The 13560-nt window shown below is 43.4% G+C and overlaps 1 protein-coding gene across 1 annotated transcript in view; it reads right to left on the reverse strand.

The window, feature by feature from the left end:
* DOK2 (docking protein 2) overlaps window positions 1-13560 on the reverse strand; it is a 68236-nt gene that overhangs the window by 27679 nt on the left and 26997 nt on the right. The gene's annotated exons all lie outside the window — the stretch shown is intronic.

The raw sequence follows: 13560 nt of genomic DNA on the forward strand, positions 1-13560 counted from the left end.
GAACGGGGTGATTCCTACAAAGCCGATCCCTCTGACTGGGGAACGTCCACATGGTTTTCAACATGCTTCTGTCAAAGGAGAGACTTCAGAGACTTATTTCTGTTTTTAGTCTTTTTTATTTTCATAGTGAATAGCCAATTGTGTATGTCTTTTTGTCTTTTTTGTAATTGTAGCACTGACCCCCAAAGGAGCTGCTGGTTTTGTTGGGCTTACCGTTACCTTCTTGACCTCGTATGCGTCTAGGGGTTTCCTGTGGTAGATGGCCCAAAGAACTGCAGAAACCAACACTGGATCCTCCTTTCAGGATATTTATTTAAAAGATAACACAGTCTCTTAAATGAGGGGTAGAGGGTTAGGAAGGAAGTTCAGGTACTTTTTTTAGAACTGCAGAAGTAGAACGTTTTTCACGATAGAAATCCAGAGAATTACCATTCACAACTGGATTCTCACAGCTACCGGATAGACCTCTCACTATGCCAAGCAGCCGATAGAGTGTTTAAGTAGAACAAAGTCTCTGCCACAGACTTGAATGTAGAACACTTGAACAAAGTCTCTACCACAGACTTCAATGTAGAACACTTGAACAAAGTCTCTACCACAGACTTCAATGTAGAACACTTGAACAAAGTCTCTACCACAGACTTCAATGTAGAACACTTGAACAAAGTCTCTGCCACAGACTTGAATGCAACTGAGGAGCGTAGGTAAATTTAGAGAACTATCATATGGTACCAGTATCTCGCAGCTGGTCCTACGATACCGTATGAGTGTAAATCCATTTAGTGTCCTTCAACTGAGCCTCCAGGCTCCTTTGAAAGAGCCAGCCTTATGCATAGCCTCCTCCCGAAGAGTCCTTTTCTGGATTCTTCTCCAGTTGCTGGGCCTCTCCACAGGTAAAACGGCATCGGACCACCTATGAATTCTCCTTTCAGTTACTTCGCCTCGGGCTATCCAGCCCCAAGACTCCGAATTGGATGGATCCGCACCCCAGGCCATGAGGGCCCCTGGGAGCTGGTCAGGAGGACCAGGACCAAACAGACAGAAGAATCTACTGGACCGGAACCCAGAAGCACGTGATGTCAGTACCTTAAATACCCTCTCCCAGAATGCACAGCAGGATGACACTCCCACTGGGCTGGTTCCGAGAAAGAATGTCATTCAATACACCTAGCTAACCTGTGTTCTTGCACTTTCCAGTGGTGACAGCAACACCTGTAGCCAAGGAGAACCCAGTGCAACCCAGCAAGACTGGAACTGAAACCATAATTTGGCATAATTAACCCCAAAACCCAACTGTGATTTTAGGAGTATTAAATTGAAAAAAACATATAGCACGTGCTCGTCAGGAGCCGGCGCTACATAATTCTTTTTTTTTTTCTTTTTTATTTACTTTATGCACTGCCCACTTTCAAGATATTAAATTGTAAAATTAATACTGTGTAATAAGCTAGGGCTCATACCTGTCAATCTGTATGCAATTGCATTGTGTGTTGGCAGATTGCATGCAGATTGTAAACTAGCAGATCTGCTATCAGAGAAAGAAATGGCTGCACACCATACCTAATCCTGAGTCAATTTATTACAACATCCCAAGGTGACACACACAGGACAATTACAGGTACAGATGGTTGACACGTTTCACAGAAAAGATGCTGTGCTTATTCACAAGGGGTTATGAATAAGCACAACGTCTTTGTGTGACATGTGTCAACTGTCTGTACCAGGGACAAGCAGTCAGGGGAGGCAGGTGAGACATAAAAAAATTGTTTATTTCAAATAATATTGAAAAAAAAACACAGGTACACACAGGTCATATACAGGCATCCTGTCATGATGGGGTTTATAGTAGAAGAAACTCCCCAGGAACACAAATGATAGGGCACTACTCCCCCCCCCCCCCGAACATCAATGACGGGGCACTACTATTCCCCCTTCCAGGAAAACGAATGATGGGGCACTATTCCTCCCGGAAGCACCAATGATGGGGCACTATTCCTCCCAGGAACCCAATGATGGGGCACTATTCCCCCCTTCCCCTCCCAGGAACACCAATGGGGCACCATCCCCCTCCCAGCAAAACCAATGGGGCACTATTCCCCCCCAGGAAAACCAATGATGGGGCACTATTCCACCCACCCCCCCGAACACCAATGATGGGGCACTATACCTCTCCCCCCAGAAATACTTGATCAATGATCAAGGGGCACTTGGTCAACTTGTCATCACAATGTACTACTACTGAGTATTGTATACAGTGCTACCTTATATCACGGCGCTCATGGCTGCTTCTCGGCTCTCTGTCTATTCCCTCGAAGCAGCAGCGGGAGGGGCTGAGGGGGGAGCTGACATCAGCGAGGGGGAGAGAGGTGGACGTGCCTGGTCACATGAGCGCCGCTGTATTCTCATGAGAAAACAGCACCGCTGCCGCCTTGAACACAGGATTCATTGGGAAAGAGACGGGACTGGCAGGGAGGAAGGTGTCGTTAGACCAACTAATCGATAATGAAAATTAAAAGGAAAAAGATAAACCACGCTTGGGTGAAAACAGTAAAAAGCAAACTAACAATGTGTAGTATAGGCAGCAGCAATAAATGTGATACAAACACCCAACAATAATGCAAAAATACAAAAAGCTGCGCCGACCCTCTAACCAATTCTAAAAAAGGAATAAGAAAATAAAATATAAATAATTAATATGTAAATAATTGATATAATCAAAACACCTCAAGTGCATAAAAATCAGAAAATGCATAAAAAATAACAATTCAAAAAAATCCGTTCATAGAAAGTTCATGAATGAGTCCATATGATCAGCAATTGTATTCTTAAATGGAGACACCACAGTGATTGAACACACTCAAATGCGCACAAGTGCCCGTCACCATATAGTGAGTGCGCTTACCAGAGGGTATATGAGTTGGAGCGTTATAATTAGATCGTAGATCACACCAAAATAATCCTCCTTATAATGGGTCAGCACTCCGCATTACAACAGCATTCTTACGAGGATATTCTATTCCATGATCCCAAAAATGGTACTCAGTGGCTCCAAGAGAAAAGAAGGAACCAACATAGCGTAATATTGTTGAGACAATTTATTGTAGATAAAAAGTAGCGCACTTACATGTAAGTCGAATGTATACAGCATGTATAAAAAGAGCATAAAAAGCCGGCCGGCAAACAGGAGCCCGTCCTCCTCTCCTACAACGTGGTGGCGTCACTGCGTGCCTTCCCAGACGCGTTTCGTCATACCTGACGTTGTCAATGGGGAACGGGCAGCGCAGTGACGCTCCACCTAATATAGCTAATATTACACCCAAGCCTCGTTCTGAGATGCAAGACTTAGTCTCAAAACGCCATTTTGATTGATGGCAAATAGCCCTGAAACGTGTGCGGTCTATCTCATACTGACATATGCAGCAAACCCGCATATGATATGGACCACTATGGCGCATAGGCAATAACTTTATCCCACAAATGTTCCAAATGGTCAAATCGAGGATAAAGATAAAAATAAAAAAAACTGAATAATATATGTGTGTATTAATACCCTAATAGTGTGAGATGGGCAGTGCACCATCCCTACGTTACTTCGCATAGCACGCAGCAACACAAAAAGGATTCAACGTGAATGCGGTATCAGACAGCATCTAATCCATAAAGGAATAGATGCAAAAAACGTATACCCATATTTTGGATCAGAAGGTAATTTGGTATAGGTATTGGTATCACTCAATTTTTTGAGTGATACAATACCTATACCAAATTACCTTCTGATCCAAAATTTGTTTATACAAAAGAACTTGAAAAGTTGGTGAAGGTAGGTCAGGAGGCGGGTTTTTTAAATCACAAGGAGAGCCTATTTTTGATTCCCAGAGCTCCACGTACACCGATCCTGTACTATTTGCCTAAACTACATAAGAATCCTGTCTGCCCCCCGGGAAGACCTATTATTAGTGGTATTGATTCCATTACTTCCCGGGTGGGCAGATATATAGATTCATATTTACAGCCTTTGGTCCAAAAGACCCCCTCCTACGTTAAAGATTCGAGGCATATTATTAACCTTTTAGAGAATGTGTCTGCTGGACCTGATACATGGATGGTCACGGCAGATGTGGCCTCCCTGTATACAAGCATTCCGCATAACTTGGGTTTTGAGGCGGTCCATTTATATCTTGATAGAGTTCCTGGACTCTCTACCCAGCAGGTGACTTTCCTTATGTCCCTCTTTGAATTTGCTGCCTCCCATAACTATTTTTGGTTTGGGAGTCAATACTATAGACAGACTATGGGAGTAGCCATGGGGGCAAAATATGCCCCCAGTTTGGCCAATCTTTTTATGGCCAAGTGGGAGGAGGATGTCATCTATGCTCACAATATACCTCAGATTGTCCTGTGGGCTAGGTATATAGATGACATCCTCCGCCTATGGGATGGCCAAGAGGGAGATTTAAGGAACTTTCTAGAGTCTTTGAATAAAAATGAAAGGGGCATACATCTCAGCTACGAGATAAGCCAGGTGAGAATTAATTTTTTAGATTTGACCATCTCTGTGATAGAGGACCGTTTTGTCACCTCAACGTTCTTTAAAGACATAGATAGGAACTCGTTCATCCCTATCGATAGTTGCCATCACACTCCCTGGCTTAGAGCAGTCCCCAAGAGTCAATACATCAGACTGAGGCGTAACTGCTCAAGGGTTGACGAGTTCTTGGCACAGGCCGAGGTTCTTACTTTGAGATTTTTAGAAAAGGGGTATCAACAAGATTTTCTGACTAAGACCCTTAATGAGGTGACTAACATCGATCGTCGTGATCTGTTGGTTGAGAGGGGCCCACGTGTAAATGACATCCAGGGAAAGGTCCCCTTCATAACCACCTATTCACTTCAACAGAAGAGTGTAAAAAGACTGATAAATAAACACTGGCATATCGTTAGTAGCGATGCCACATTGAAAAATGTGGTGAGTGATAAACCTCAAGTGGTGTTTAGAGGTGCACCATCAGTACGAAACCGTCTAGCACCGAATGTCATTGATCCTCCGGCCAGAGGTAGGGTTTTTTTTTACCAACTTACTGGGTTTTATAAATGCAGAAAGTGTAGGGTCTGTTCTTTGAATTCTTGCCTTCAGAGACGGACTACCACCTTTCGGAGTACGGCCACAGGATTGGACCACAGTATTAAGCCATGCATTACATGTGCTACTACTGGGGTGGTCTACATGTTGCAGTGCCCTTGTGGGCTGCAATATGCAGGACGCACGAAGCGTCCTTTACAGGTGAGACTTAATGAACACATAACTAATATTATTACTGGTTTCCCCAACCACTCAGTGTCTAAGCACTACTTGAGGTTCCACAATAAAGACCCCTCTAAAACTCTTTTCTTAGGAATTGATAAATATAAACCTCACTGGCGGGGTAGTTCTTTAGTGAGAGAAATTTCAAAACTCGAGATGTCCTGGATCCACTGCCTAAAAACCTATGCCCCGTTTGGGCTCAATATCGATACCGATGTCAATGCTTTCATTGATAATTCTTAATTTTTCAAATCCCTGTTTATTACCTAACATATGCATGTCTCAATATTACCTGTTGAGGTTGAGGTCTGTGGGATAGATTTGTTTTACATACGTATAATAATTTTCTTTGGCCCCGCCGGTTTTGAGATGCTGGATTTGTCTATGGAATATATATGTATATATATTTTTTAGTTATATATATATATATATATATATATATATATATATACAATTTTTATTTTTATTTTTATTTTTATTTTCATTTTTATTTTTATTTTTTATTTTTTATATTTTGTTTTTTGTTTTTTGTTTGGTTTTTTATTTAAAAAAATTTTTTATATATATATTTTTCATATGCCATTACTGAACATTGGGCATAGATAAGGATATTAATTTTATGCTACCATTTGATTGGGCTATTTGTTAGATTTATATGCATAGAATATTCCATACTCCCCATATTTCCCTCTATATACCAGAGAATGGTTATTATTAAAGTTTTAGGTCAAGTGTACAATTTTAAAATATTTTTTAGGTATACATTTTGGATCATCCTTAATGTATACATTATAGCTATGTGACATTAAATATGGGTATACGTTTTTTGCATCTATTCCTTTATGGATTAGATGCTGTCTGATACCGCATTCACGTTGAATCCTTTTTGTGTTGCTGCGTGCTATGCGAAGTAACGTAGGGATGGTGCACTGCCCATCTCACACTATTAGGGTATTAATACACACATATATTATTCTGTTTTTTTTATTTTTATCTTTATCCTCGATTTGACCATTTGGAACATTTGTGGGATAAAGTTATTGCCTATGCGCGATAGTGGTCCATATCATATGCGGGTTTGCTGCATATGTCAGTATGAGATAGACCGCACACGTTTCAGGGCTATTTGCCATCAATCAAAATGGCGTTTTGAGACTAAGTCTTGCATCTCAGAACGAGGCTTGGGTGTAATATTAGCTATATTAGGTGGAGCGTCACTGCGCTGCCCGTTCCCCATTGACAACGTCAGGTATGACGAAACGCGTCTGGGAAGGCATGCAGTGACGCCACCACGTTGTAGGAGAGGAGGACGGGCTCCTGTTTGCCGGCCGGCTTTTATGCTCTTTTTATACATGCTGTATACATTCGACTTACATGTAAGTGCGCTACTTTTTATCTACAATAAATTGTCTCAACAATATTACGCTATGTTGGTTCCTTCTTTTCTCTTGGAGCCACTGAGTACCATTTTTGGGATCATGGAATAGAATATCCTCGTAAGAATGCTGTTGTAATGCGGAGTGCTGACCCATTATAAGGAGGATTATTTTGGTGTGATCTACGATCTAATTATAACGCTCCAACTCATATACCCTCTGGTAAGCGCACTCACTATATGATAATGAAAGTTGTTGACAGCGATTTTCATTATCGATTTTATCGATTAATCTTTGCAGCCCTACAATAAAGTTTATTTTAGTGCACATAAACACAATATATTACAATTTTTTTTGTAAACTATAAAAGATGAAGTATTACCAAGTAAACAGCATGTCAACCTTTAAAATTGCGTATGCCTGTGAAAAAGCAATAATCTTTAGTACCCAAAATTTCCCAGGGAGGACACTTTGAAGGCTATTAGTTTAGAGTTAATCATAAATAATTCTCCTGGAATCTTTGCGGGTTTGTGCTTGAATGTACCCTAATTTTTTACACTTTTTTTAACTTAACTTTATTGCCAATAGCCCTCTGTGTGATAGCATATGTTTAGTGACAGATTACATAAGGGATCTTTTAACCACTTCAGCCCCAGAAGGATTTGCCCCCGTAATGACCTGGCCATTTTTTGTAATATGGCACTGCGTCGCTGGCATGAGCTATGTACAGAGTGCAGGGTTCTGACATGAGCTATGTACAGAGTGCAGGGTTCCGGGATGAGCTGCATGCAGAGTGCAGGGTTCTGGGATGAGCTATGTACAAAGTGCAGGGTTCTAAAATGAGCTATGTACAGAGTGCAGGGTTTTAAAATGAGCTATGTACAGAGTGCAGGGTTCTAAAATGAGCTATGTACAGAGAGCAGGGTTCTGGGATGAGCTATGTACAGAGTACACGGTTCTGGCATGAGCTATGTACAGAGTGCAGGGTTCTGGGGTGAGCTATATAAAGGGTGCAGGTTTCTGGGATGAGCTATGTACAGGGTCCAGGGTTCTGAGATGAGCTATATACAGGGTGCAGGGTTCTGAGATGAGCTACAGTGGTGTGAAAAAGTGTTTGCCCCTTTCCTGTTCCTTTGCATGTTTGTCACACTTAAGTGTTTCGGAACATCAAACCAATTTAAACAATAGTCAAGGACAACACAAGTAAACACAAAATGCAATTTGTAAATGAAGGTGTTTATTATTAAAGGTGAAAAAAAATCCAAACCATCATGGCCCTGTGTGAAAAAGTGATTGCCCCCTAAACCTAATAACTGGTTGGGCCACCCTTAGCAGCAACAACTGCAACCAAGCGTTTGCGATAACATGCAATGAGGCTTTTACAGCGTCCTGGAGGAATTTTGGCCCACTCATCTTTGCAGAATTGTCCTAATTCAGTTACATTAGAGGGTTTTCGAGCATGAACGGCCTTTTTAAGGTCATACCACAACATTTCAATAGGATTCAGGTCAGGACTTTGGCTAGGCCACTCCAAAGTCTTCATTTTGTTTTTCTTCAGCCATTCGGTGGTGGACTTGCTGGTGTGTTTAGGATCATTGTCCTGCTGCAGAACCCAAGTTCGTTTCAGCTTGAGTACACGAACAGATGGTCGGACATTCTCCTTCAGGATCTCTTGGTAGACAGCAGAATTCATAGTTCCTTTTATCACGGCAAGTCTTCCAGGTCCTGAAGCAGCAAAACAGCCCCAGACCATCGCACTACCACCACCATATTTTACTGTTGGTATAATGTTCTTTTTATGAAATGCAGTGTTCCTTCTACGCCAGATATACTTGGACACACACCTTCCAAAGAGTTCCACTTTTGTCTCATCGGTCCACAGAATGTTGTCCCAAAAGTCTTGGGGATCATCAAGATGTGTTGTGGAGAAATTGAGACGAGCTTTGATGTTCTTTTTGCTCAGCAGTGGTTTTCTCCTTGGAACTCTGCCATGCAGGCCATTTTTGCCCAGTCTTTTCCTGATGGTGGAGGCATGAACGCTGACCTTAACTGAGGCAAGTGAGGCCTGCAGTTCCTTGGACGTTGTTGTGGGGTCTTTTGTGACCTCTTGGATGAGTCGTCGCTGCGCTCTTGGGGTAATTTTGGGCGGCCGGCCACTCCTGGGAAGGTTCACCACTGTTCCATGTCTTTGCCATTTGTGGATAATGGCTCTCACTGTGGTTCGCTGGATTCCCAAAGCTTTGGAAATGGCTTTATAACCCTTTCCAGACTGATAGATCTCAATTACTTTCTTTCTCAATTGTTCCTGAATTTCTTTGGGTCTCGGCATGATGTGTAGCTTTTAAGGATCTTCTGGTGGACCTTACTGTGTCAAGCAGCTCCTATTTAAGTAATGCCTTGATTGTGAACAGGTGTGGCAATAATCAGGCCTGGGTGTGGCTAGAGAAATTGAACTCAGGTGTGGACAACCACAGTTATAGTATGTTTTAACAAGGGGGGCAATCACAGGGCCATGATGGTTTGGATTTTTTTTCACCTTTAATAATAAACACCTTCATTTACAAATTGCATTTTGTGTTTACTTGTGTTGTCCTTGACTATTGTTTAAATTGGTTTGATGTTCCGAAAAACTTAAGTGTGACAAACATGCAAAGGAACAGGAAATGAGGAAGGGGGCAAACACTTTTTCACACCACTGTATATACAGGGTGCAGGGTTCTGAGATGAGCTATATACAGGGTACAGGGTATTGGGATAAGCTATGTACCTATAAAATATGCTATTATTATTGTTCCACAAGCAAGAGTCTCATGGATACATACAAACCCCAGTACATTCATTTAAAAAAAAAGTCTAAAAGCATGCAGTGTTTGGAGTGCATTCTGGGTTCAGGGTTCTGGGGTGAGCTATGTACAGAGTGCAGGGTTCTGGGATGAGCTATGTACAGAGTGCAGGGTTCTGAGATGAGTGATATACAGGGTGCAGCAGAGTAATTAGAACCTTCAGGGCCCTGGTGCAAGAAACCATGAAGGGCCCCCTGACCTCCAGCCTGGGCCATTCCCTCCGAGCCCAGAGCCCTTCCTTGCAGTCTTGGGCCACGCCATGGTGGCAGAAGGACAGGGCCCAGTCACAAGTGCAACCTTTGCTGGTAGTTACGCCAGTGGTGTCAGTTAGTAGGGCAGTGGACATGGTCAGTAAAGCAGTGAACGTGGTCAGTAGGGTGGTGGATATTGTCAGTGGAGTAGTGGACATGGTCAGTAGGGTAGTAGATATTGTCAGCAGTGCAGTGGACATGGTCAGTAGAGCAGTGGGGGCAGTGGAGCGCAGTATAATGGGAGGGCGGCAGTATAATGGGGGTAGTGGAGAGCAGTATGGGGGGACTATACAGCATGACTGGAGAGGGGCGGTGTATGGGAGGGAGCAGAGTGACCATGAGCGTCCTCAGGGCAGTACAGGGAGCGTTTCTTCTAGCGGCAGGAACAGCCTTCAGGGAAGACCCGAGTTGGGGGCGGGGTCAGGGGCGGAGTCGGGCAAATCTTAGGCGTGAGGAGGAGAAATCCTCCTCCAACTCCTTCTAAATGCTGGGGCTCCGCTCTCCTCCTCCTCATGACGTCACTGGTTGTTAGACGCCAGGCCGTGTCTAGCAGCCAGTTGTTTTGACAGTTAGCCAGGTAGCATCTGGCAGTGAGGGACAGCGGCGATGCGGCATCATTTTTTAGGGGGCATCAGATCGGCCAAGGGGGCAATTCCGTTACATTGTATTGTCCTGGAATGAAGGTGACTGGGACATGGGACAGACGTCCCACAGCGAGACTTTCATGGGGAATCCGGGATGGTTGGGAGGTATGCTCATATACACTGATGCTGCTAAACGGACGTTTAGGAGCAGTTGGGCATTTTTTTCAACTGCTCCTGAACTCTCCTCTGTTATCAGTACACAGGGTCGTTTATAGTCCTTTCTAGGCAGTTGAGTTTTGAGACGCTGAGATTAGAGGCATTTCAAGTGCCAAACGCTTTTTACAGGCGTTTTTCTTTTTTGAATAAAATATATATAATAATATTTTTTTTTTACCAAACGCTTCTAAATGCAAACGTGGCAAAACACTGCTAAACACAGCAAAACGTGCCATGTAAATGTAGCAAAACGGACATTTTAAACGTGGGTTACTATTTGTCAAGTTAAATCGTTCAGGAGAGGTTGTAAAAACGTCCCGTGTACATTACCCTTCACCTAAGCACATGCCATGCTATCTACTCAAACATGCTTGTTAAAAGCATATTAAAACAGTATTCATCTTGACTAATGTTTTTATAATATAAATGCTATACTTTTCTTTGACATCAGGGGATGCACTTTTTCTTTGTTCTAAATGTGATCACTGATGTTTAACTAGCCCATCTCCAAGATCGCAATAAATATAGGGACTAATGCATGAAAGGCGTGCTCACAGGATTGTTTCTATTTTTATTATGGGCTGCAGAAATTACTATGGAAGCTTGTTGCTATGGGCACCAGTCCCCCCGCCCCCCCCCCATCAGAGTGATGGGCCATTCCTAGGGCTCAGAAGGATGCAGAGAGATGGCAACCATAGTAAGTGTGACTGGATATTAGTGTCTTGGATTTATATAGTAGATTCCTCCCAGAATGGTTAAAGTCTTGGAAGTGCCTTCTTTTCACAGTAATTTGTTAGTTTTAACATTAGCATAAGTGTGAAAATGCTGAAAATTTTTCAGCCATTCTTCGCTCTACAATAGAACAGTGGAGTGGACGGCAGGATATTATATTATATATATATAAGCATTTATTCTCTTTTTTTAGAGACATTTTTTTTTTTGGTGCTTTTCAATCTAGCAAAAGTGTTGCTGTAAAGTAGAACTCTTGTTAGGGGCTATGGGCAGTCAGATATTTACATCATTTTCTCAGCAACCCTTAATAAAACTTTAAAACAAGTCCCCACCGATATCTGTAGCTGCAAGCATTGTGGAGTTATTTATCGTTAAAGTGGTATTAAAAACAAAAACAAAAAATGTATTACATTGCAGATGTGGTTGCTTCAGTAGTTTTATTTTTTAAATGACCTGATAGACAGGGTCAATTGGGTCTTGTTTCAGGCTAGTTGGAAATTTTTGTTTATTTTTTTTATGTGCGTTCTATGTGCTGCTTGCAGCAAAGGCAGGTTAAAGGTTAGGTTGGGGTGGTTGTTATTTGCACCCTTCAGGAAAACCTGCCCTTAACTGGAACAGGTGCATCCGAGCTACTACCTCCTATGTAATGCCTGGTAAGCCTCAAGAACACAGCACTCAGCCTGGGAAGTCTCTGCAAACCTCCATGTAAAAGCCATGCAAAAAGGAGAAAGGCTTGTGCCATGGAAGTCAGCTAAATCATTGTTTTATTATTGAAGGTGAATAACAATCAAAAAAGCCAATGCCAATGATTAAGGCTTGATGGCCAAAACCTGCCCTTAACCCCGTCTCGCCCTTCTGGCCCTTTAAGAACTTCTAGATGCTGGGAGGTGGAGGGGGGAATTCGGGTGATGTGACTGCTGTGATTGGCTGTCACATGATCGATAGGTATGCATCAGGAGCTTTCCAGTCCCCGCTGGAGACTGTCCAACTGCAATATATGTGCTCCAATTTGGGAGACTCTCAAAATGAATATAAAGTTAGGACTGCATTCTATGCATTAAGTAGAAAAACCTTCTGTGCTGCAGAATCCCTGCCAGCCCCCCATTATCCTTACCTAAGCCCAATCTGATCCAGCGATGTGCACGAGAGCAGGGGCTCTCGCCACTGTCTTCCTCCTCCCTGGGCAGATTGATAGCAGAAGGAGCCATTGCTGTCAATCAAATGCTGTGCCGACCGAGCGGGGGGCAGGCCTGAGCCGCCCGCTCTGTGGCAATAGACGCAGACAGGGTGGCTTGGGAAGGTGCCTACACAGGTGCCCCAATGGAAAGCCGCTTTCCATGAGAGCACTCGCCGAAGAGGAGGAGTTGGCAGAGGACCACAGGAGAGGAGGATCAGGGCTGCTCTGTGCAAAATCATTGCACAGAGCAGGTAAGTATGATATGTTTGTTATTGTAATTCTTGAAATTTTTGAAATTAGGTTTTAACATCAATTTAAGGACCAGGTTTAGCGGATAGATTAATGGTTAAGCATGGTAGTGAGCTTTAGGGTACTGTTACAGCAAACCAAAAGTACAAAGTACAAAATACCTGACAACAACGCAGAACCTCTAATGCCGCGTACACACGATCAGGCTATCCGGCGGATGCTGGGACTGTGACATCATAAGGGGCGGGTCCCCATGTGACATCGCCCAGTGACCCTTGTCCCTATATGTCTCTGCACAACGCGTCCCTGCCATCGCAAGGAAGAAGAAGAGAAGTAGAGAAGAAGGCGACAGAAACAGAAGACCGGGCCAACGCTAGTAAAAGAGCTCGAAGCGGAGGCCCAGAAGTCAGAAGAAGACCCCCGGACGGTGGCGGCGACGACGAAGAAGAAGAAAGCCGGGCTCCTCCGCTAGTAAAAGAGCTAGCAAAAGAGCAGAAGATAGCGGAGGAGTCCGGCGAGAAGACCCCCCAAGACAGAAGACCACCAGAGCTGTCTAATAAATTATTTTAAAAACTTGTGTTGTTTTTTTATTTACACTTTTTTCACCAGGTGAATGGGTAGGGGTAAATTGTACCCCATACTCATTCACATAGGATGGCGGGCCGGTATCTGGGGGCCCCCTTGTTAAACGGGGCTCCCGGATTCCGATAAGCCCCTCGCCCGCAGACCCCGACAACCAACGGCCAGGTTTGTCGGGAAGAGGCCCTTTTCCTTATCAATATGGGGACAAGTTGCTTTGGGGTGGGGGGCCCGAAGGGGGGGCCGGGGGG

The sequence above is a fragment of the Lithobates pipiens genome, unplaced genomic scaffold (genome assembly GCF_037356315.1).
Source record: "Lithobates pipiens isolate NorthernLeopardFrog02 unplaced genomic scaffold, aLitPip1_a1.2 Scaffold_8, whole genome shotgun sequence".
Taxonomy (NCBI): domain Eukaryota; kingdom Metazoa; phylum Chordata; class Amphibia; order Anura; family Ranidae; genus Lithobates; species Lithobates pipiens.